Here is a 25037-nt window from a genome sequence, read left to right on the forward strand (position 1 = left end):
GGCACACAAGTCATTTACAAGTCAGTACATGGGCAGCAAAAAGAGAAGGGGATGGATCCCTTTGTCCTTTCCACTAAAAAACAATGGGTCAGGATGCCCAACTATGGAAATCTGGGCCAAGGGGTTCGTAATTCAAAGTTTCTCCACTGGGAGAAAGATACCTTTTTAATCTGCAAACTGAATGAAAGTAGCCTACTTAGCCCAACAACATCTCTGTCATTAAGTGGCCTCATTGATACTTTGATGCAGTTAACTGTGGCTCTCAGGAAATCCTAGGAGACCATTGTTTCAGAATCTCTTCTTCAGCTAGGGGCATGTGCTGCGGGTGTCGGGCAGGCACAAACTTAATACAGTTGCTCACATCTAGGGAAGATTATTTTTCCTACAGTAAAAGCAAGCATTTACTGAGCAGCCACTGTTTACAAGGCTGATAGTGTGTTAAAGGCTTTACCTGAAGTGCCTGATATAACCATTTATTTATTCAGCAAGTATTTATTGAGTTCAAACAGGCACTGTGTAAGATGTCAGGAATGCACTGGGGTCAGGGAGAGAAGCAAACAGATCATAACTACAGGGTGGTAAATATCACAAGAGTAGGACCAGGGCAGAGAAGCAACACCTAACCTGGTCTTGGCAGAGTAGGGTGCAAGAAATCTTCCCAGAAGGAGTGAGACCTAAATGGAAATCTTCCTGGAGGGAGTGAGACTGAAGCCCAACTGAAAAGTGAGTTAATCAGATGAAGGGGAGGTGTGGATGGGAGGTTGTGGGGGAGTAGAATATTCCAGGCAAAGGAAAGAACAAGCCCTAAGGCCTGGCAGTAAGAGAGACAGAGTGTAGTTCATTAGGGAAATTGTTAGCAGTTCACTATGGTTGGAACAGAAAAATGTCTGCAGCAGTAAGTGAGGGTCTGGTCAGGAAAGACTGACAGGGCTGGAATTGAGTATAGATTCAGCAAATGAAAACACAGTTGCTAAACCTGATGAACACTACCTTAGCCAGGTGATCAAGGTCAACATCAACAGTGATAAGTCATATGGACAGTACAGATCCTTAATAAGATGTGATGAGAATGGCTCTTGACCTCTGTGGTCTTCCTCCCAAAAACACATTACCCCAGTCTAATCATGAGGAAAACATCCGACAGGCCAAACTAAGGAGGATTCTACAAAACCCTCGACCAGTGTGCCTCAAAACTGTCAAGGTCATCAAAAACAAGGGAAGTCTAAGACACTGTCACAGCCAAGAGGAGCTAAGGAGACTTGACAACTATATGTGATACAGTGTCCTGCCCAGGATCCTGGAATAGAAAAGGACATTAGGAAAAAACTAAGAAAATCTAATGAAGTATGGACTTTAGTAAATGATAATATATCAATCTTAGTTCATTAATTGTGACAAATGTATCATACTGACATAAGATTTTTTTTCTTTTTAAGAGACAGCATCTTACTCTGTCACTCAGGCTGGAGTGCAGTGGCACCATCACGACTCACTGCAGCCTCGAACTCCTGGACTCCAGTGATCCTCCCACTTCAGCCTCCTGAGAATCTGGGATTACAAACATGTGCCACTGTACCTGGCTTGATGTAAGATATTAGTTACAGGAGAAACGGGGTGTGGGGTGTGTGGTAACTCTGTACTATCTTTATAATTTTTTCTGTAAATCTAAAATGATTCTAAAATTAAAGGTTTATTTTAAAATGCAGGTTGCCCACTTAAATCTGAATTTCAGATAAACAATAATTTTTTTTTAGTGTTAAGTATATCCCATGCAATATTTGGAGCATCATTATACTAAAAAATTATTCAGTGTTTATCTGAAATTCAAATTTTACCGGGCGTCTTGGCAATTCTGCCTGGAAAGGAGTTTACCCTGAGAACAGTAAGAAGGGCAGTGATGAGCTACCGAAGGTCACAGCCAGGACGACACATGATGTGCCATTTCTATGGCAGATGTCCAGGTGGAGAAACTGAGGTTCAGTGATTTCACCAGTCTCCCCACTAGCTTACTGAGGAAGCAAGGATCTGAACATGGGCCTGTCTCACCCTAGCCCATGTCTGTACGTTACACCTCCAGACTTCACAAAACATTTTCTTTTTTTTCTTCAACTTTTATTTTAAGTTCCGGGATGCATGTGCATGATGTCCAGGTATGTTACACAGGTAAACATCTGCCATGGTGGTTTGCTGCACAGATCATCCCATCACCTAGATACTAAGCCCAGCATCCATTAGCCATTCTTCCTGAGTCTCTCCCCTTCCCCACAACCCCACAGGTCCGATAGGCCCCAGTGTGTGTGCTTTCCCCACAAGTATCCATGTGTTCTCATCATTCAGCTCCCACTAATAAGTAAGGACATGCAGTGTTTGGTTTTCTGTTCCTGCATTCGTTTGCTGAGGATAAGGACTTCCAACTCCATCCATGTCTCTGCAAAGGACATCACAAAATTTCTTCCAGAAACATCCACCTTCATGACGAAGAGCACGAATTCGCTCTTGCTGGCCAAAAAAAAAAGTGGAGGTCGAGAGCACATATTTAGCCCAGAGGACTCCAGCAAAAGCAGGCAAGTACTCCTGAGCACTAAAACTCAGGGCCTTCTCCAAACACAGAGAGCCACACTTCCTGCTGGGTACCAGCTCCCCACAGAGGTTTCCCTCTCCCTCTTCTCTGCCTTCACCATCACAGTCAAACCAGGGACACTCAGAGCCATGAACTGAAAAGTTGGAAGGAGCCTTAGGAGCAATTCATCCAACATCCCCCTTTGGGTAGGATTCCCACCCACAGTTGTCCCCATGAATGTCACTACCTTGGTTTGGCTCTTAACTCTTGGCTCCTGCTTGTGGCAGTCTTTCCTCACCTTCAATTCCCTGCTTCCGATCTGTTCAGGTGTCAGAAAGCAGTTCACCAAGCTAGACCTACGTGTTAAGTAAAAGTCAGTGGTCTCCAGCAAGGACCCAGACGGCTCTTCTGTGCAGAAAGAGAAACTTGGTAATTTGTTTTCCTGCTGCTCAGGAATGTTTGGGGCTTACCTCCTCCCCATCTTGTTCCAAATAGATGCTGCTGCTTTAGACCTGGGTTCCATAGAGATGAGGTTAAATAACTGCATTTAGCTTAGCACAGCCCAAGAGTTACATTAGCTTATTTTAGTAGCACAAGGGAGAACACAGAGGAGCAACAGAAGGGTGATGTGTCCTCGGCCGGCAGAGTCTCCTGCAGGAAATTACTGACGCCAGCCAGCTGCTCCAGGCCCCTGCTGAGCTGTTTCTCCTCCTCTCCTATCTCTCAGGGGATGGCTGTCCTGCTATGCTTGTCAGCTCTGGAAGACAAAGAGAGTAAAACTCTCAGTCCACTGAGTGCCTATCTCCAGTATGTCCCCTCCAGAAGCCATCACTAAACACAGTCCTGCCAGGGGTGGGGGTGGAAGGAAGTGTCCAGCAATCCTCTTTTCTCTAGAAATAGGATTGGAAATGGGGTAATCGTCTAAATGGGCAGTCCTGATGAGTCGATAAGCATAACTCCCATTTTATTACAGTGATGAGGCTGCCTGAGCGGGCATAATCCCTCTGCCCAGCTCCAGGCGATTGCCAGGCAGCCAGCCACTACCCCGCCTCTCCGCCGTGGCTGCATTAGTCTGATGGGAAGAGGCTGAGCTCTCCACTGAACTGCATTTCATAATGGCATTTAAAAGTACGAATCCTGGGTCACGCCAGAGTCACACTGCTGGTCAAACTGCCTCTCCCCCTTCACGCTGCCCTCTTGCTCCCCCAATAACGGGCACTACACGGTCAACATGCAGGGCCACTCTCAGCCAGGTAAGGTGAAAAAGATGTCAGGGAAGACCCCAACTTAAAATGAATCAGGAAAATATGATATTAGGTTGGTGCAAAAGTAACTGTGGTTTTTGCCATTGGCAAACTTTTGCACCAACCTAATATAATGGGAAAACTGTGGATTCTGGCACCCAGCAATCCCACTAACTCTCTGGGGCCTCTATTTCCTCATTTGCGTTATGTGATTTGTATGGTTCTTTCCTGCTCTCCCACATAAAGATCCACAGATTCATGATTCTCCAACCCAGCCAAAATTTCCACTCTTATAGATTAATTCCTTTGTGTTGTAAAGGCTGTTTTATCTTTTATACCTCCCTATTGAAATTATAATTTTCTACTTTATTTAATGCACACTTTGTGGGAGAGGAAGGCCTGTTAGGAGCTGGAAGAGAGGAACAGGAGAGGCAAAGGAGGAGTAACCAGGAAGATGCAAAGGATTCAGGAAGGAAAGTGCAGAGACACCCAAGGCCACGTCATCTGGGCCCACCCCATGGGCCCCGGCCCACAATGAGAATGGGTGAGGTCCAGGTAAAGGGCTGCAGATTTGGGCAGCTGGTTCTGCCAGGGGAGCTCAGGAGCCTACAAAACAAATCATATCGTGTGTGTATCTGACTCTTGAAATGAGGCTTCATCTTTACACTACTCACTCACGTACTTGCTCACCCATCAGCCAGGAGACAATTAATTAACTGAAAAATTAATACGACTTTTAGGGTCAAGTCTTGGTAGCTCATACCTGAAATCCCAGCACTATGGGAGGCCAAAGTGGGAGGATCACTTGAGGCCACAAGTTCAAGACCAGATTGGGCAACATAGTAAGACCTCGTCCATACAAAAAATAAATAAATGAAAATTAGCCGGGTGTGGGATGGGTACCCGTAGTCCCAGCTATCCAGGAGGCTGAGGTTGGAAGATGGCTTGAGCCCAGGAGGTTGAGGCTGCAGTGAGCTATGATCATGCTGCTGCACTCCAGCCTGGGTGACAAAGACGCTGTCTCTAAAACTACAGAGAAACAAACAAAACTAGACTTAGATCCTAAAGCTGGGGCCTAACAGCCATGCCAGTATTTACTCATCACATGACATTGAATAAGGCATTTACCATTCTAAGCCAGCAAAAAAGGCTAATGCCCGCCTTGCACACTGTATGGGCAGGGGTGCCACCTCACACAACTCCAGGCATACCATGCCTACAGGAGCCTACATGAACTGACCTGGCCAGAACTAGGCAAGCGCAACTTGCATGCCCAAATGTAGCAGCCTGATTTGCAGTTAAAATGTAGTGAAAATGGCAAACGACATAAGCTACATTAGCCATGAACTCTATTAACACGACAGTACTTTTTATATCAGTCACATTCTAGAAGAGGGTGCTAGATCTATAAAACACATATTCTTGAAAAGCTAAAATTTAGTAGCATCAAGTTTTGCATTCTATCCAATTCAACCAATACATCACCCTAGTGTTATCTCTGTCATTCAGACTATAGGAACCATTAAAAAGAATAGCAAAATAGGTGTGGCTCCAAACCTAGCGTGAGGCAAATACCTTTCCTTATGTATTGTGTGTCTCCCTGGTCCCAAGCCCACTTTGCCCTTGGTACTATCAGCCTCTCAAAATATGAATTATTACAAGACACTCAAGGGATCTCAGTGAAGACAAGCACCTTGATGCACACCTCAGATCAGGTCAGGAGGACCAGAAATGTCCAACCCAAAAGGAATTTCCCTGGATGTCACAACCTCTCACATACCAACTCACCATCAGCTCAGGGCAGCAGGTCCTGAAGGCACCCTCTCCTACTGTTATGCGCTGAATGTCTGTGTCCCCTCCAAATTCATATGCTGAAATCTAACCCCCAACATGACGGTGTTTGGAGGTGGGGCCTCTTTGGGAGGTATTTAGGTCATGAAGGTGAAGCCTTCATGAGTGAAATTAATGCCCTTAGAAGAGGTCAGAGAGCTAGCTTGCTCTCTTTCTGTCAGGTGAGGATGCAATGAGCGTCAGCTGCTTACAACCCAGAGGAGTCCTCACAGGAAGCTGACCATGCTGGTACCCTGCTCTCAGACTTCCCAGCCTCCAGAACTGTGAGAAATAAGTGTCTGTCATTCATAAGCCACTCCGTCCATGATACTTTGTTACAGCAGCCCAAATGGACTCACATACCTCCCAACCTTCCAACAGGCCACATTTGCCTAAGAAAGGAAAAAAAAAAAAAAAAGGCCCGGCACAGTGGCTCAAGCCTGTAATCCTAGCACTTTGGGAGGCTGAGGCGGGTGGATCACAAGGTCAACAGATCAAGACCCTCCTGGTCAACATGGTGAAACCCCGTCTCTACTAAAAATACAAAAAATTAGCTAGGCATGGTGGCGCGTGCCTGTAATCCCAGCTACTCGGGAGGCTGAGGCAGGAGAATTGCCTGAACCCAGGAGGCGGAGGTTGCGGTGAGCCAAGATCGCGCCATTGCACTCCAGCCTGGGTAACAAGAGCGAAACTCCGTCTCAAAAAAAAAAAAAGGAAAGGAAAAAAAAAAACACAGATTGGTGACTCTGCCACTGCCCACTACTCCACTGACTCCAAATCCCCTCTCACTTTCCCCCTGTCCTTTGGTGAGGTTCAGGTCAGGCAGGTTAAAAATGCTGAAATCATGTAAAGCTCCTTGATCCCTTGCTGCCCTTCTGGGAGAAGGAAAATGAAAATGGAGAATAACAAATCCATTTGTCCCCATCTCTCCATTCTCATTTGCTGCCCTAATTCCCATCATCCGCATCAGATGCTTCCTAATGTGTCTCCCTGGTCCCAAGAGGCATTACCCTCCACACGTCCACCCATGCTCCTCTCAGAGCTTCTCTAAAACCCAGCTCTTGGCCAGTCACATCCTTGGGTTGCAGGCTACACAGTGCCCCTGTACCTAGAGGGCATCATCTCAGCCCTAGGCTTGTTCCCAAACTCACTTCTAGCTGTTTCCTCTCACATAACCGACATGGCAGCCCCAAGAGGTGGCTCTCTCTTCCTGAACAACCTTCATGCACCTATTCATTCAATGCATGTTTACTTGAGACTCTAAGGTGTATGAAGCACCACAACCCAGCCAGGATCCTGGAGCTCCCAACCTTCCGGGGAAAACAGACATCAATCAGATAACCATATAAATAAATGTGTGATTGCAAATCGAGATATTTGATAAGGAAATGTGCTCTGAGAAATACTAGGAAGAAGGGCTGAAGCAGTCAGGAGGATCCAGGGAGATTTCCCTGAAGAAGTGATATTTGAGGTGAAATCTAAAAATTGAGAAGGGATGAATTAGATAACAGGGGTGGGAGGGGAGGATGGCAACAACAGGAGAGAACATTCCAGGCTGAGAAGGCTGCCTGGGCCGGGGGCCTGGGAGCAGGCTGGTGCCACTCAGAACAGAGCTGGGGGCACTGGGAAGGTCTCCAGAGGACAGATCATGAGGGGCCTTAGAGGCCTTGCTGAGGATTTGAGTCTTTATCCTAAGAGAAATTAGAAGGCATTAAGAGGTTTTAAGCATGGGGAGGGAGGTAGTTTGGGGAGCGTGTGATGTGAGCAGATTTGCATTTCGTAACAGTGATTCCATCTGCAATGAGAGGGGCTGGAGGGCTCAGGGCAGATGTGGGGGGCCCACTGAGGAGGCAGGTACTGCCTCCATTCCAGGCAAGACACACGAATGCCAACTTGGACTGGGAGCTGACAACGGAGCAAATGAACTGACCAAGCCAGTTTACCAAGGCAGATGGATGGGTGGTACCATCTGGAAAGATGGAACACCAGAAGATGATTGGATTTGGGTGAAAAGATCCTGAGATCTGTTTGGGACAGAATGGGTCTCAGGAGCCTTTGAAGCTTCCAAGTGGAAATAACAGTGATGGATGGGTCTGGGATGGAGACACACATTTTGAGAGTCATCTGTACACAGACTGCAATGGAAGATGTGGACATGAACCAGATTGCTTTATATCACCACTTAAAGCCACCTTCTCTCTCCAGTCACTCCACCTGTGCCTGCCCCCATGCAGGGAGACAAGTCTCTGCTGCCCCATGGTGACCCCATAGGCCTCTGTGCGAGCTCCTGCTGCTATAGTGCCTCTTATATTGCTTCATGGCCACTTGCTTACATGTCTGTTTTCCTCACGTATGATCCAGGAACGCCATGAGGATAGAGCCACATGGCTCTCCCCCTGATGTCCTCAGCACACAGAGCCCAGCCTGACCCTTCTGTGAGCAGTAAGTTACAGGCCCAATTTTCTGACCCACCACAAAGCCCCAGTGCAGTATTGCTCTAGGAAGAGTGAAAACGCCGGCCCAGACCCAAGAGCCTCAACTAAAACCCAGTCTGAGCGTTCAGAGGGGAAACTATCTCACTTCCAACTTGGACTGAATAGAAACCAAAATAGGCACTGAAGAATTTTAAAAAGAGAATGGTACTGATGTTTCCCCACTGTTACTACAGATAAGCAAGCTCACAAGTATTTATGGGGGTTGGATTGACAGGTAGAGATATGGGTAAGCTCAGTCCTCAAGTAGCTTCCAGTACCATCTCTTACTCAGAACTCACTGTGTTTATTATAAGTCAAAACAAAATCATGTATTTCATGTGCAATATCTACAGAAAATCAAATCCTCAGTCCTCAAGGAGCATATAATTTCAAGAAAATGTAGAACATAGATGAAAAGTTAACTCTGTCAATATCCACAGAGCCACCTCTACCCTTTCCAGTGCCTTTCTTCTAATTACAAAAAGGTGCCTTTCCTCCAGGCAGACACAGTACCTCAGTCAGCAGGATATAAGACTTGGCTGGATTCTGGATTCAAGCTCATGTCCCCCTACACTGAGCCGACATCCTTGTGTCAACACATATATTCAGGAGTAGGAGGTGCTGATAACAAGGAGGGATCAATATAGGATGGGGCAGAAACTAGCTGCGCAGAGACGAGCTAGAGTTGATTGGGTAAGAACAGAAGAAACAACTTCAAGGAAGACCAGAGGCATATCCAGTGACAAATCACATTTGACCAAGGCAAAGGGCACACTTGATGGAGTAAGGAAATGAGATTGGGAAGCTTAGTTGGGGAGTAATTAGGGAAGGCCTCTAACACCAGGCTAAGGAGTTTGCACTTGACCTTATAGGAACTGACCCCTGCCTAGGGCCATTATCCTCCTTTCACCAAAGAAGTACCATGGAAGGTTAGCTGCCAGTATCAATTCTCACCAAACAAAGTGCCAACTTGCACCCCGAAGGTCATGAAAGATACCATGTGACAAAAAAGCAACCAAATATCTCTGTGCTGACACAGAACCCCTAATAAGGTCTAATACCTTGCATTTGTAGCCTGAATAAAAATATACGTTTTATGTCCAACGTATTTATTGTTACGACAGTCTCCTTTGATTAACAGGGTAAGAAAGCAGGGCAATTAAGGACCTTGGTGAAGGTCAAAGAAAAAATCCACAGGGGCAAAGCTGTGACTTGAACCCAGGTCTATCACTCAGAATCTGACACTCAAGGGCGCCTCAGTCTTCCTGTACTTGCCTTGGCAGGGTCCCTCTCTCACCAGTCACCACGCTGACTACTTGAGCTTGCCAGCCCTGGGTCCTTTCCAAGAAAAGACAAAGCTTCCAAACAAGCAGTAATGACATTGATTATTCCAAGCCAGAGGCAGGGGATTCTGGATCATTTCCTTAAAATACTTGCTCAGCAGCACCCACTTGCTCAGTGGGTCCTCACCCCCACTGCCCCTAGTCCCGAGAAAGAAATGTACAGTACTTCATTAACATGAAGGGGAAAAGAATTCCCTGTGGATTTTTGCAGTCTCATTTCCCTAGCTTGTCAAATGCCAGCAGCAAGCCAGTCTGGCTGCATTGTTAGCTTGGCTGAATCTTATTTTTGTAGTGTTTTGCAGATTGCAGCAGCTTTTTATTTTTTCCAACTGGGCAAAAACATATCACCTTTAAGCTTCCTGGTGTATCACTCAAAAGATTTTCCTGTTCTCTTTGGACTTCATAATACCAAATTCTCTCCTGCTATACAAGCCATTTTTTTCCTCCAAGAAAGAACGTAACATTTATTTTTAACACCATACTCCAAGATATGTGATCAAAATGTAATTTTTTAAAAACCAAATAAATAAAAGACTTTCCAATATGTCATAGCATAAATGACATGCTGTTCAAAAGCTAACTTTCAGTCATTGTATTTACTTTCCCTTTTTTTCTGCTTCATCCTTTTGTTACTAAGGAAGTTGGAATGAAAGGAGATTTGTCTTTTTTTCTCAAAAACCCATCTCTTGCTGCTAAGTTTCTCCACACCTGAATTCACACATCTCCCACATCATGATAATTACTTCCATGGTAACCACTCATGACATCACAAACACAATGTGATAGCAGAAGAAATAAGAGCTCCTGAGACCTTGTTGGATACAAATGCCCTGTACGACCTAAGGGCCTCCACGGCAGGAACAAAAGGAATTTTGTCTTGAGACCTTTGCAGAAAAGTAATTTTTGAAATCTATTCTTGGATTTTGACATTTATTGGATTTCAAAGCTTCTTGTTGCCCTGTGAATATGGTCAAAGGTCCATGAAATTTCCAAAGTGGTACCACAGCAGATGAACCTGAATATAAACTGGAGGGACCAACAGAGTCCAGCCTACAGACATAAATCCTTAACTACACCTAGACCTCACTGTCCTTTCTGGTGGTCAAAGGAGGGGGCTCTTGAAATGGCTCCATTGCTTTATAGAAAACAAGGTATTCCTACGAAGTCTTTTTCTCCTACCTTTTTCTTACCCAGAATAAGGGAATGGCCCAAAGCCTCCAGCCAAGGTTACCAGCTATAAATAACTTGGTGGCCAGCAGCCAAAAGAAGAGTGGACACAACTTGGTCATGTGGCATGTACACTCCATAAGCTTCACAGAGACCAATAGACACACTTGATTGTAAGACAAAGTGGAGAGATGTGGGAGGAATGTTAATATTCGCTGTCTACAGGCATTATTTTCTGCAAATGGCACCAGCTTTGAGACTTAAAAATTTATTCCAAATACTATTTAGATGTATCAGGGCTCTCAAAATATGGATTTCAAGTTGGAGACATCAAAGTGCATTATTTACTAAAACCACTGTAGCTCTTACCCCTCTCCTTTCACAAGATGCTATTATAAATTCAGGTTGCTTTAATCTCTGTAAAAAAAAAAAAAAAGAAGGAAAGAAAAGAAAAAGAAGAAAGAAAAAAGTACAGCTTGATGAGGAACTGAACTCACAATCTGGGAGCTAGAAAGTAAATAACCAAGCGAGTACCCCACTTTAATTACTGGCCTGAACACTGGTTTCAATTTACATGTGTTTTAGCCATGGAAGTGTTCACCTATTACTCTCTGAATACAAAACTTAAAAAGCAAACAGAAAATAGGGGAAGAAAGGCTTATTTAAGGGCCTCCAAGGATTAATCTTTGCATTCTTCTCATTTTTTTCCCGAATTTGGGGATAAAATTTGTCGCAGAGAATTTGATCTTAGGGAAACATTGGCTTTAGTTTGTGAACACAAGCTACTTGTGAACACTATTTTAGCAAACAGAATTTGAGGCATTAAGGCTCTAGTAGAGGGCTATACAGAATTTTACATAAACTAACAACTGTTTCCTCCTGAAATGCAGGAAATCAAGCTGCAAGGATATGACTGGGTAAGTAAATGAGTGAGTCAATGAGTGAAAACTCCAGACTCCTTCACTCTTCTTACCTTTCTTTAACATACTTAAACTTTCATTCAAGTTTTTTAAAGGGTGTAAATTGTTTTTCTTGTTCATCTTGGACTGTCAGTTTCTGCCACTAAAAAATAAAAAAAAGGAGTAAAATTAATTTTAATTCACTTTAATTTCAAAAATGTGTCATACCAGATTTCTAAAAAGTTGCATTCTCAAAACAACTAGGCATTAACAACTATGCTTCAAGAAGGCTTAGAATGGCTGTAACTAGAGAAAGATGTGTGGCTGACTGATTTACCAAGGACTAACAATACACTTGAGGATAAAACATTCCTGGACTAGAAAGAAATAACCTTTTTATTAAGCCTTGAGTCCCATACTCCAACTCCACCAACCAGCCAACAATTGCTCAAAAAGGTCCAACTGAGTTTCTCCACGGGGCAAGGAACTCTGCTAAATGCTTTTTTAGGACCTAAAAAGAGGTCCAGTATGGCCAGGCGTGGTGGCTCACACCTGTAATCCCAGCACTTCGGAGGCTGAGGTAAGTGGATCACTTGACCCCAGGAGTTCAAGACCAACCTGGGCAACATCACAGAATCCCATCTCCTCAATAAATATAAAAATTAGCCAGGTATGCTGGCACATGCCTGTAGGAGCTACTAGGGAGGCTGAGGTGGGAGGATCACTTGAGCCCACAAGGTCAAGGTTGCAGTGAGCTGTAAGCGTGCCACTGCACTCCAGCCTGGGTGACAGAGCGAGACCCTCTCTCCAAAAAAAAAAGAGGCCCAGTACGTGCTTGTTAAGAAGTGTGTTGAAGGAAGTAGAACCTCTACAGACCTGTAGCAAGTGCTTGTTCTAAGGAACAGAAGTCCACTTCTAAGGGAGGGGACCATTATGGGCTCTATAGAAATGATAATAGTCAATCTGTGAGGACTGAGCAAGAATCGATGGAGAAGCGTAATATGTGTACTATCCCCAAGACATAGGCCTGGTATATATTTAGAATAATGAGTACCAGACTGTTTTTTGCTTTTTTTTTTCCCCCACTAACTGTTCTGCAGTTTTACTATTGCTGATTAGATTCATACAGTAGAAAACATAGGCAACCCCACTGTCTTTATAGATTGATTTTTTTTAAGACAGTATAACACACATTTCAATTCTTGCTTCATATATCTATACATAAAAGCCATTCTGCATAAATCATGTTTTAGGGTACTGCTTTCTGTTCCATTTAAAATTGTTTAGAAAATTTAAGAAACCACCTCATGTAAGAGCCCTACGTTTGGGTTATGCAAGATTACCCACACCTCATATTCTGACAACTTACCTTACTTAAGGAGGGGAGGAGATCAAAAATGGCCAAATAGGAACAGCTCTGGAGTGCAGTTCCCAGAGCTGTTCCCCAAGAACAACCAGAGGGTGAGTAATCACTGCATTTCTAAAGGAGTTTTTACTGCCCACAGACCAGGATATTCCCAGGCCGAAAATCACACCACAAGTGTCTAGTACAGCTGCCTGCACCATGGGTTTCCCCATAAAAACTCACACAAGCAGCCGTCTCAACTGGCACCTGGAATATCTGGGAGACAGAGCTGCCCATTCAACTGAAAAAGAGGGGGCTGAAACAGGGAGCCAGGTGATCTGGCTCAGTGGGTCCCACCCCTACAAAGACCAGCAATCTGAAATGCTCTGTTTCGCAGCAAGCCCAGCTGGACTCTAAACGATCCCGTTCAGTGGGTGAAAGGGCATCTGCCATTACTGAGGCAGTCCACCATTACTGAGGCAATCTGCCATCACTGAGGCAGACCGTCATTACTGAGGCAGTTCTAACTGTACCTCTGTAAATAAAACCACAAGGAAGTTTACACAGCAGCTGGGCAGAGCCTGCAGCAGCTTGGGAATGCCTCTGCTGGCAAACTGTGACTAGACTACCTCCTTGCTGGGTGGGGCATCTCTGAAAAAAAGGCAGCAGCACGTCAGGAACTTACAAATAAAGCCCCACCTTCCCAGGACAGAGCACCTGAGAAAAGAGGTGGTTGTGAGTTCCCTGCAGCAGACTCAAACGTACCTACCCAGCAGCTCTGAACAGGACTGGTTTTGCTGAGTGTCTGCTGTGGTCAGAGTGTGGAACAGAAAGGGGATCTTGCAGGTCAAAGCCATGTACCCAAGAGTGGATAATATGGTCAGCCTGTGATCTCAGAATCTGTGTGGGAGTGAGAGGAGAAGAGGAAAAGAGTGACAATGGCCTGTAATGAGAGCATAAAAGTAGACTTCTGTAGCCTAAGATAGAGATAATGTCACTCTAAGTGTCTCTGTCAGGAGCCAAGAAGGAGAAAGAAGAAACATGGGCAATTATCAAGCTATTGGGCTCTGTGGGCTTACTCAACCTTGCCCCGTTGGCCTGGAATGAATTTACTGGGTAGTCTGTAGATGCAGTGGCTCTCACTCAGTAGCATCTTAAAGTTACTGCTCTGCAGTTATAGTTATGACAACCATGACATAGTAGAAAGCACTGGCTGCTGCTTCTGGGATGGTTGCAACCCCAAGAGAGCACGTTAGGAACCACTTGCCTATCAATCCCAAAGTCCTTAGGTCTTCAGCAAAGCTTGGACCACTTGGCAAGACCTTCTGTCTCCAGAGGAATGATGGGAAAAGCTATGGAACAAAAGTCAAGAGTGCTGCTGGCTGATCCTGGCCTGGGCATTGACTCCCTGGGGACTTTGGATGAGTCTCTTCCTTTCTCCAAGACCCAATTTTACTTGTTAAATGAGGAGGTTGAAACAAATACTTGCTTCCATGTCTTAAATTCTGTGAGTTGGGATCAAGTGACTGTCTCAAGTTCATGTAGCTACATGGAAGTAAGATCCTAGAACAGATCCTGTGTCTCCTGACCCATCAATCTAATGTTCTTTCCACAATGTTGGGCTGCATGAGCAGATGTTAAGGATTAGAGGCAACATTCATTGAGTGGCTACCACATGCCAAGTGCTCTCTCACATGTGTCTGGACTATAACTAGTTAGTTCTCACATTAGTGATTTGTGGGCAGAGCACGGTGGCTCAAGCCTGTAATCCCAGCACTTTGGGAGGCCGAGGCGGGTGGATCACGAGGTCAACAGATCGAGACCATCCTGGTCAACATGGTGAAACCCCGTCTCTACTAAAAATGCAAAAAAAATTAGCTGGGCACGGTGGCGCGTGCCTGTAATCCCAGCTACTCAGGAGGCTGAGGCAGGAGAATTGCCTGAACCCAGGAGGTGGAGGTTGTGGTGAGTCGAGATCGTGCCATTGTACTCCAGCCTGGGTAACAAGAGCGCAACTCCGTCTCAAAATAAATAAATAAATAAATAAATAAATAAATAAATAAATAAAAATAAGTTATTTGTGTGAGATAAAATTTTCAAATCAATTTACAGATAGGAAGCAAACAGAAAGATTAAGTCATTTATCCATAATCACACAATTAGTAAATGCAGAGCTAGGATGTAAAGTCAGTCCAATTCCAGAACCCATTATCTTCATCTCTACTCTCTACACTACACAGTAGAATAAGAAAGAGTAGTTCAGTGACGTAAAGGACATGAAACCTTAAAACAGAACATATGGCAGTCTTCCAGAGGTGAATTCACATTGGAAGTCTGCAAGCTTTCTGAAGAAATATTTTGGTTAGTGTTGCTTGCCTGCACACCTCCCCGCTTCCCTCCCCACAGATAACCACATGAACAGTCCCTGAGGATCATTTGAGATCCAGTGGTCTTAAATGTGGTCTGAATGGAGTATGGATAATGACCACATAGAAAATCAGGAGGCAGTGGCCTCCTGGCTGACTCCTCTAGTTTATAAGACAAGGAAAACAAAAACCACCACAGATTATTTTTACTACAGAATAAAACCCAAGAGGAGTCACCTTTTGAAATCTTTAGGGAGCCACACTGACATCACCCCTAGGTACACACACAGGCTCACCCAGTAGAATATAACTTGGATTTACAATTAGCCAAGACAGATGTTATTTTAAGTAAAATAAGGGAGGGAGGACTTAAGAACAATAAAACTTCTTCCAGAGGCCTATATGACACAATCTCTATACTTTCTTTGACCTATAATATCTAAAATCTTTCTTCTAGAAGACTGAATTCTTTTTGAGCAGATTTTTCTTGCCAATAAATATGTGTTAGTATGATGGAAAGACTCCTGAATGAAGACTGGTGACTGTTTCTAGTTCAGCATTTCATAAAGTGGCCTCTTGACCTCGGCTGGTCACTAGACTCTCTGAAGCCCTGGTTCCTCATCTGTATGGAAGGGACTGGTCCCTGTGAGTCAGCCAAGGACCAAAAGCCCTTCAATTGTGGATATTTCTAGATAGATCCACCAAACAAAATTGTGGATCCATGGAGATCAAATTCAAGTAAGAACAAGAGGACTTAATGCTCTTCTGGAAAAGAAATTAGGTTCAGAAAAAAGCTATGCCTCTCTCTTGGTTCTGGAAACTTGGCTGGGTACTGACCTGCTGCCAAGCCTTGGAGGCTCCTCAATCTCTCCACACAGCAGGGAGAGCAAAAGCTCCCTCCCCAGGAAGCTGTTTGCATGAAGTGAATCAGTGCAATCCTCCTTGACCTCCCTGGAGGGAAGGTCTGCCTTCTTCTCAGGGGGATTTTCTGCAGTAGAGATAGTAGAATACAGGAGGAAATGAGCTGGAGTGGATACATAGAGCTGAGAGGAAAGCCACATATAAGATCACTGGACCCCTCTGGGGTGGAGACACAAGCCCCTTTCATGATTCTTCCTCTTCAGACAATGGATTTTCCCATAGTTCTTCCAGAAAAGCCTCTGTCACATTCTTGATGCTCACACACCCAGATGTTGGCTGTTTCTCCCTATCCTTCCAGTTCACGGTTGCATTTACCAAAATTTATATTTTTTTTCTGAGCTTTCCCATGCAGTCCTATAGAAGCAGATTAGCTTTATTCAGTATTATTTGCATTGTGTAGAGTTGGGTACTTTAAAAGGAACTTCATATTTCCAGCTACCCTGCTGTGTCTCAGGGTAATCGAAAGTATTCTAGATTGTTTTCTATGCATTTAAAATTTTCAAGTTAGCTGAAATTGACAAACCCATTCTAGAGGTGGGGAAATGAATCATGGAAGAGTTGTGATTTATCCACAGTTATACACGTAGTAGGTGTCATGCCAGGATTTGAAGCCAGTCAGTGTAACTCCAGAATTCAATCTTAACCTCTACTCTCCATACTACATAATACAATAAGAGAGGGACTCTCAATGACATAGGGACACTGCAAATTTACATACAAATGTATTCACATATATAGGTGTGGCTTTGTTTCCTTTCTGTGTGGGGTTTGCATTTCTTTAGCATAAATGGGATCATACACTATGTACTATTTAATGAATTGCTTTTTCATAGAACATGTCTTAAAGATATTTTTATGCCATTTTAGAGTACATCAATCTTATTTGTTTATAATGGCAGCATACTATATGGATATTTATTTAGCTTTCTTCCTACTGATAGAAAATTAATTTTCTACCTGGTTAAGTTTCCAGCTTTTCAATTGCAATGCTTTAGCTAATATTTGGCACTGTATCCACACATATGAATATTTCTGTAGTTTAAATTTCTAGTAGTGAAATTGTTTGGTAAAAGAAAATGCACAATTTTGTAGTAGATTTCTGATAGGATTTTGCCACCTTGGCTGAGGTCACAGTTAAAGCCACCAGGCTGATGTGGATTCCAGAGGCAGACATTATGGATGAATATCCCTATCGTTTACACATAGTACCTCACATATTCCAAAGAACCTTACATATATTAGCTCATTTACTCAGTAAGTTATGAGAGAAGGCCATTCTCATCTTCAATTAGACAGATTTGTCCAGGGTCAGTGTATGAATTAAAATCAGAGTTAGAAATAGAAAAAAAACTTCTCATTTGTATTAAGTCTGTTTCATTAAAACCACATTGGCATAATAAATTGGATATAATAAAATGTTTGGTTTGTGCTCAGCTATTACCATATCCACGTACACAAGTTTTTAAAAGTAGACAACATGAGCACAGTTGAGCATTGCAAGTTGTGAGGACAGAAATGTACAAGATAAGGTGGGAGGTGTTTTCCAGCTCAAAAGTACTACGATCTTATTATCCTAGAGAAGTAAATAAGTAAAATAAAGAGAAGAACTCTGAAAGAAAAAATTAAAAGATAGCAAAAAGGGTGGTTGGATGGGAGAGTCTTACAAAAATTGGTCCCAGGAATCTCCACAAAGAATTGCAAAAAAGAAGCCCTCAGGACATACTCAGTGTCTTACGAAAGCCAGGGTAACCCAGGCTCAGGCTTCTTGCCTAAAAACAGTATATAACCTAGAAGTTTCTTCTCCAAACCCAGAACAGGAAAAATAACAATTACCTAACAGAGAATCTTTAGTTGAATCCATCTCAAAGATAATTTACTCCAAGTAAAAGATTTTACAGTTAAATATTACTTATGATTGCACAACAGGTATCATTAGATAAAAGAATTTTGAAGAGGAATGAGTAAGCTTCTCTGTAGAAATGAATACAGAAATCTGTTCATGATCATCTTGATCAGAATAATGACAGAAGGAGGAGGAAACTGTAATGATGTTTTCATAAACTTGCTCAGTCAGGTGCCCTAACATTTACATGTAAATTTCAAATGAGGATTCTACAAGGACTCAAAATACCTCCACTCAACAGCTATAAAGACAGCCTGACCAGTCTTGGCGCCTTTAATTTTGTTAGTATATAATTTATCTAGAAATTGTAATTCCTCTCAATTCTGACCATAACTTGCTAATGAGACAAATTAGGACAGGATCAAAGACTCATATTGAGTAGTGTCTTCAAAGATGATTGTCTATCAGTACCAATAAATGCTTTTGAAAACATAAGCTTTCTCTATCAACTGCTCGTTAAGGAAGAGATAGACAGCGAGAGAGAGGAAATGCATCCATTTAAGAAGCATATATTCTGAACCCTATGTGATTCTTAAGAAAAAGGTCTTGGATTATGAAAAATAGTTGGCAAGAGATTGCACCCTACTACTGGATACCACTAGGAGTTTGAGCTAGAATTTACAATTTTGGCTTTGCACAGGATACTCAGTGTCCTGGCCACCCTGCATAAAAGATTGGCTGTGAATTTTGCCAAGGACTTATTCACATTTCAGCTGACCAACAAGATCTTTAATAATCATCTGACTTCTAAACCACTCATTCTGAGGTCCTCTGAAACAGCTACAGGAAACAAAAGCCTTCATTTTCATTTATATTTTTCCTTTGACTGGCTCCAGCAAAGAATCTCTTGTCTCTCTCTAGGGAGTCTTGATAAATATGTAGCTCATAAGGAAAGCAAGCAAGGGGTTCAATCTGTGACATGAAGGAAAGAAACTATAACACCTTTGTAGGACTCTCAACAGATGCTCACTGCACTGAGGGCTTGAAGGAACTATGAGATTGTTGTTGCTGTGGCAACCATGCATGCCTAAATGAACAACAAAATTAATAGTCCTAACAGCTTTCAGTGGCGTCAACAGGATGACAACACTTCCCTTTACTGGGAAATATGTACCCTCAATAGTGACCCCACTTAGATATGGTTCTCATATAAAGAAAAATAGTGTTTCATAATAGCAAACAAATAGAACAACCAGCCATCAAGTGCATGTGCCACGCAAATTTCTCTAAGCCAAAGACAGTGGCCATGTTACTCTGCTTCCCTGCTGAAGTTAAGAGGCACCTTTCAAATTCCCAGGCATTTTTGTGGCATTCTATTTAATTTTATCATGCTGCTGCTAGTCTCCTGTTGAGCTTTTGTTGTGCGCCAATAAGGCTAAGGGGAGCTAAGGGAAAGCAGAATGAGATACAAAGAGAAAAAAATGGTAAAATTAGCTGAAGCCCATAATTGGACCCTGCTTGGCCTTGAGGAAGGCACAATACATGTTAATTAAGCAGACTACTATGTTGTTGGCTGGAGGGGCTATTCTAGACAGCAGGAACAAAGTTTAAAACAGGTAAGAACTTTTTTTTCTTTCCTGGGCTGAGGTTAGTTGAGCCATTCCTCTGAATAATTAAATAATTTTTTTTTTTTGAAAGAAAAAAAGAAAAAGAGAAAGGAGGAGAGAGAACAGGAGTCTTGCTCTATTGCCCAGGCTGGAATGCAATCTAAAAATAGGTATTAAAAACCTCTTTTATGCCGATAATTATGCTTAACCGTGGAGACAGGAAGGAATAAAGGAAGAAAATAACAAACAGCCAACCAATATTTCATTAAAGTCTGTGAAATGCTATGCAAATGCTAAAGGGTGATTTACTTCCAATTATGTGGTCACTTTCAAAATAGGTGTAATGTGATACTGAGAAAAATGTATGTTGTGTGGACCTGGGGTGAAGAAGTCTATAAATATTCACTGAGTTTACTTATTCCAGGTCTGAGTTCAAATCATAGATGTCCCTGTTAATTTTCTATCTCATTGATCCGTCGAATATTAATAATGTGGTGTCAAAGTCTTCCGCTATTATTGTGCGGGAGTCCAAGTCTCTTTATAAGTCATTAAGAACTTGTCTTATGTGTCTGGGTGTTCCTATATTGGGTGCATATATATTTATGGTCATTGACTCCTGTTGTTGCATTGATCCTTTTACCATTATATAATGTCCTTCTTTGTTTCTTTTAGTCTTTGTTACTATAAAGTATATTTTGTCAGAGATTAAAGTTACAACTCCTGTTTTGTTTTTCTCTCCATTTGATTGGTAAGTCTCCCACCAACCCTTTGTTTTGAGTCTTTGTGTGTCCTTGCTTAGGAGATGGATCTGGATACAGTGTACCGAGGGGTTTTGACTTTTTATTCAATTTGCCTGTCTTGGTCTTTGATTGGGGCATTCAATCCATTTAAATTTAGGATTAATATTGATATTTGTGAGTTTAATATAGTCGTTTAATGCTAGCTGGCTATTTTGCCCATTAGTTGATATAGATTCTTCATTATGGAGATACTCTTTACCTTTTGGTAAGTTTTCGGGATGACTGATACTGGTTGTTCCTTTCTGTATGTAATGCTTCTTTCAGAAGCTCTTGTAAAGCAGGCCTGGTGGTGATGAAATCTCTGAGTGCTTGCTTGTTCACAAAAAGTTTTATTTTTCCTTCATTTATGAAGCTTGGTTTGGCTGGATATGTGATTCTGGGTTGAAAATTCTTTTCTTTTCTGAATATTGACCGCTACTCTCTTCTAGTTTGTAGGGTTTCTGATGAGAGATCTGCTGTAAGTCTGATAGGCTTCCCTTTATGGGTAACCTGACCTTTCTCTCCAGCTGCCCTTAGAATTTTCTCCTTTATTTCAACCCTGGTGAATCTAATGGTTATGTGTCTTGGGGTTGCTCTACTTGAGGAATATCTCTGCGGTGTTCTCTGTAGTACCTGGAGTTGAGTATTGTCCTGCCTTACTAGGTTAGGAAAGTTTTCCTGAATAATATCCTGAAGAATATTTTCCATCTTGGATTCATTCTCTTCATGGCATTCAGGTACACCTATCAAATGTAAATTGGGTCTTTTCACATAGTCCCATATTTCTTGGAGACTTTGCTCATTCCTTTTTCCTCTTTCTTCTCTAATCTTGTCTTCTTGTTTCATTTCATTAAGTTGGTCTTCAACCTCTGATATCCTTTCTTCTGCTTGATCAATTCGAGTATTAAAACCTGGGCTTACTTCTCGTAGTTCTCGTATTGTATTCTTCAGTTCCATTAATTCACTTATATTCCTCCCTAAATTGTCTATTCTCATTAGGATTTTGTCAAACCTTTTTTCAAGATTCTTAGTTTCTTTACATTGGGCTAGAACATGTTCTTTTAACTTACAGAAATTTCTCATTATCCACCTTCTGAAGCCTAATTCTGTTAATGGAACGCACTCGTTCTCCATCAGGCCTTGTTCCCTTGTTGATGAGGAACTGTGATCCCCTGTAGAGAGAGAGGCATTCTGATTTTGGTATTCTCAGCCTTTTTATGCTGGTTTCTTCCCATCATTGTAAATTTATCCACCTGTCATCTTTGTAATTACTGACTTTCAAATTAGGTCTCTGAATGGACGTCCAACTTGTTGATTCCCAGCACCAAAATCTGAGCAACCCACTGCGCTGGCTAAAACAGTGGCATTAAGATTCATGGTGCTCTTCTGCCCAGGAATCTCTGGTCTGGCTTCCCCTTCTTGAGTCCCTTTTTCAATCAGCTGAATAGGCGACTCTGCCTTCCCGGAGCTCCAAATGTCGACCAAAAGGGGACCCACTCCCATTTATTCTGCACCAAGAACCGCCACACCGGCCACAGGAGTCGCACTGGCGACCATTGTGGCTCCTTCCCTGAGAATCTCCTGGTCCGTAAGCAACAAAAATTTGTCTGAAAGTGTGGCGTCCTCTCGTTCTCTGCACTTTCACTGGGAGCTACAATCCCAAGCTGCTAGTTATTGGCCATCCTGAATCTCTCTCCAAAGAGATTCATTTTCTACTCAAGGATAAAATTTAACCTTGAGTAGAGATGGGGAATAGGAAAAGAAGTTTTCTTTGGATGTTAGATGTTATTAAAAATCTTTTGGGCTAAGAAACTTTTTTAGATCATAAGAACTTTTTGAGAAATTGCCCAGTGACTGCTCTATTAGTTGAACTGTACAAGGAACATATTTGTGCCTTTCAAACAAATATAACATTCTGACCCAATTTTAGGCAGAAGTTTCATTCCCCCAAGGTGTATTATTATTATGGCAGGATTGGAATGAAGAAAATGTTTCAGGTTAAATAATTTTTCCAAAGTTCTGGGCAACACCTACATCAGGAATAGAAATCTTTGTTGGAAAATGTTGACTTGGACATTTAAAAAGCCTGTACTAATGAGTGGGGTCAAATGCATGGGGTAGCTGGCTTAGAACAGAGACAGGGAAGCTTCAGGGTCAGACATCCTAATGCCAGTCAGTCTCAAGTCTGCCAAAATGAGTAGCAGAAATATATAATAAGCTCCATGCAAACCCACCACAGCTCAGCATATACACATGACTGATAACAGATTTGAGATATCACCTTCCTTTAAAATGAGTCAAATACTCACCTATGCCTACAAATCCCATGTAGTGAATTATGAAAAAAATGCTGTAAGTAGATTTCTGAGCACTATAGAATATGAGTTAGAGTCACACAAGTATTGCTGTTTATGACTTTACAATAACAGCCTGATGGCACGTTATTTTTGCAAACAAATAAATAGTAAGCTGCATCTTTGATACACAAAATCTAAGGAATTTATGCCTCAAACACTGTCTTATGAGGTTGTGAGAGTTGTACATGGGAATGAAATTGTCATCTCAAAATTTCCTTCTCTTCAACCCCCAATAATGACCTGCTACTCTTATAAACCTATAATAAGTTTTATAGAACAGATTTAGGTAAGAATATATTATTCAAAGTAATTATATATTCAATACTAAAAATATCCCATTGTCAATGTCCTATTTCTTAACTTGAGCGCCAGTTACACGAGTGTATTCACTTTATAAAAATTCATCAGGGTCAGGCTGCACAGTGGCTCACACTTGTAGTCCCAGAGCCTTGGGAGGTTGAGGTGGGAGGATTGCTTGAGGCTAGGAGTTCAAGACCAGTGTGGGCAACATGGTGAGACCCCATCTCTACAAAACAAAGGGAAAAATTAGCCAGGCATGGTAGCACCGCCTGGCTATTGGTAGCACCGGTAGCACCGTGCCGGCCACAAGAGTCGCACTGGGCCTATAGTCCCAGCTACTTGGGAGGCTGAGGCGGGAGAATCATTTGAGCTCAGGAGGTCAAGGCTGCTGTGAGCTACAGTCACATCAGTGCACTCCAGCCTGGGTGACAGAGTAAGACCCTGTCTTAAAAAAAAAAAGTCATCAAGCACTACACAATTTTCTGAATGTTAGACTTCAACAAAAAGTTTTTTTAAAAAAAACCTCTCATTTCTGCACTGCTGATCTCAGATAAATTATACACTTATGTGTTGCTTTAGAACAGAAACAACACATTTATTCCTATCAATGTGAATGTTAAGAAAAGTTTTGTAAAGTAATCATGTTGTGAAAGTGCATCAAATAAGCTCATTATTTAAGTGAAAGATGTGAATTATAGCTCTAACTTGGCCACTAACTAGTGGATGAATTTGTGCCTCTCTATGAGCTGCAATTTTTTCTCAATTAAAAAGGACTGGGTGAGCTACAGACAAGTGTTTCTTCCAGCTTCAATATATGTATTAGGTTGGTGCAAAAGTAATCGCAGTTTGCAATTACTTTTCTTGTTTGTTGGTTTTTGTTTTGTTTTGTTTTGTTTTTGAGGACTCTTGCTCTGTTGCCCAGGCTGGAGTGCAGTGGCTCAATCTCAGCTCACTGCAACCTCCACCTCCCAGGTTCAAGTGATTCTCCTGCCTCAGCCTTCTGAGTAGGTGGGATTACAGGCGTCTGCCACCACGCCTGGATAATTTTTGTACTTGTAGTATAGACAGAGTTTCACCATGTTAGCCATGCTGGTCTCGAACTCCTGACCTCAAGTGATATGCCTGCCTCGGCCTCCTAAAGTGCTGGGTTTATAGGTGTGAGCCACCACACCCAGCCTTGCAATTACTCTTCATGGCAAAAACTGCAATTATTTTGCACCAACCTAATATTAGGTAGTAGGAGAAATGACAAATGAGAATCCTTTGGTGAATCTTTCTGTGAAACAACCAGCCACTTCCTGGTTTATCTTAAGAGTTTAAGGGGGAAGAGGGGTAGTTGGAATGAGTAAAAGTCTGATTGAGTGACAACCTTGACTCATATGACTAGGCGCTGTTAACCACAAGAGAGCCTTGGTCTAGTACATAATTCTGTAGTCCCTCCAAAAAGGAGAAGCTGTCAAATTATTTCCTCCATTAAAGTCAGGAATCAGTAAGACTAGAATTAACCTTTTCCTACCAAAAGAATTGCGCAGGATTTTCAGTGGATCTAAGTTTAGTCAAAGGATTACCTATTCCCCAAACATGTACTGAGTTCCTACTGAATACCAAGCTTCCCAGTAGATATTGGGGATAAAATGGCAAGAGGGACAGACAGTGTCCTCTTCTAGGGACCTCTGAAGCTTGTGGAGGATACAGACAAGTAAACAAGTTGTAACAGGGGTGTTAAACTGTACATGCTGTAAAGAGAGAAATAAAAGGCACAGGAGGGGCACCTACCCTGCCACGAAAGTTTTCTGGAGCAAGTGATGTGTAAATAATGGGTAAGAGTTAGCCACATGACTATGTGTACCTCAATGCTGGGAGGCACTGCAGCCTGGAGCAGGCTCTGGAGTCAGGCTACTTAGCTTCAACTCCCTGTACTACACTTAATAGCTGTGTGAGACTGGGCACGGCTCTTAAGCTCACTAAGCCTCTGCTTCCTTATTTGTGAAACGGGAATAAT

General features: G+C 42.5%; 2 long non-coding RNA genes across 19 annotated transcripts in view; one reads left to right on the forward strand and one right to left on the reverse strand.

Annotated features, from left to right (window-relative positions):
* LOC118149763 (uncharacterized) overlaps positions 1-25037 on the reverse strand; it is a 205026-nt gene that overhangs the window by 117596 nt on the left and 62393 nt on the right. For 4 of the 17 annotated variants that reach the window (XR_013530482.1, XR_013530493.1, XR_013530485.1 and 1 more), the window contains 2 exons: positions 16066-16216; positions 11592-11680 (listed from right to left, as the gene is read on the reverse strand). The exons of 5 other annotated variants lie outside the window; for them this stretch is intronic. This is a non-coding gene — a long non-coding RNA (uncharacterized LOC118149763). Of the gene's footprint in view, positions 1-2090; positions 3318-10921; positions 11036-11591; positions 11681-13631; positions 13763-16065; positions 16217-25037 lie in introns of those variants that run through there. 8 more of the 17 variants (XR_013530492.1, XR_013530489.1, XR_013530488.1 and 5 more) reach the window with 5 other exon arrangements.
* LOC118149764 (uncharacterized) overlaps positions 10266-25037 on the forward strand; it is a 49184-nt gene continuing 34412 nt past the window's right edge. For both annotated transcript variants that reach the window (XR_013530499.1, XR_004737476.3), the window contains exons 1-2: positions 10266-10602; positions 11509-11535. This is a non-coding gene — a long non-coding RNA (uncharacterized LOC118149764). The remainder of the gene's footprint in view (positions 10603-11508; positions 11536-25037) is intronic.

This window comes from Callithrix jacchus, chromosome 20 (assembly GCF_049354715.1).
Source record: "Callithrix jacchus isolate 240 chromosome 20, calJac240_pri, whole genome shotgun sequence".
Classification (NCBI taxonomy): Eukaryota; Metazoa; Chordata; class Mammalia; order Primates; family Cebidae; genus Callithrix; species Callithrix jacchus.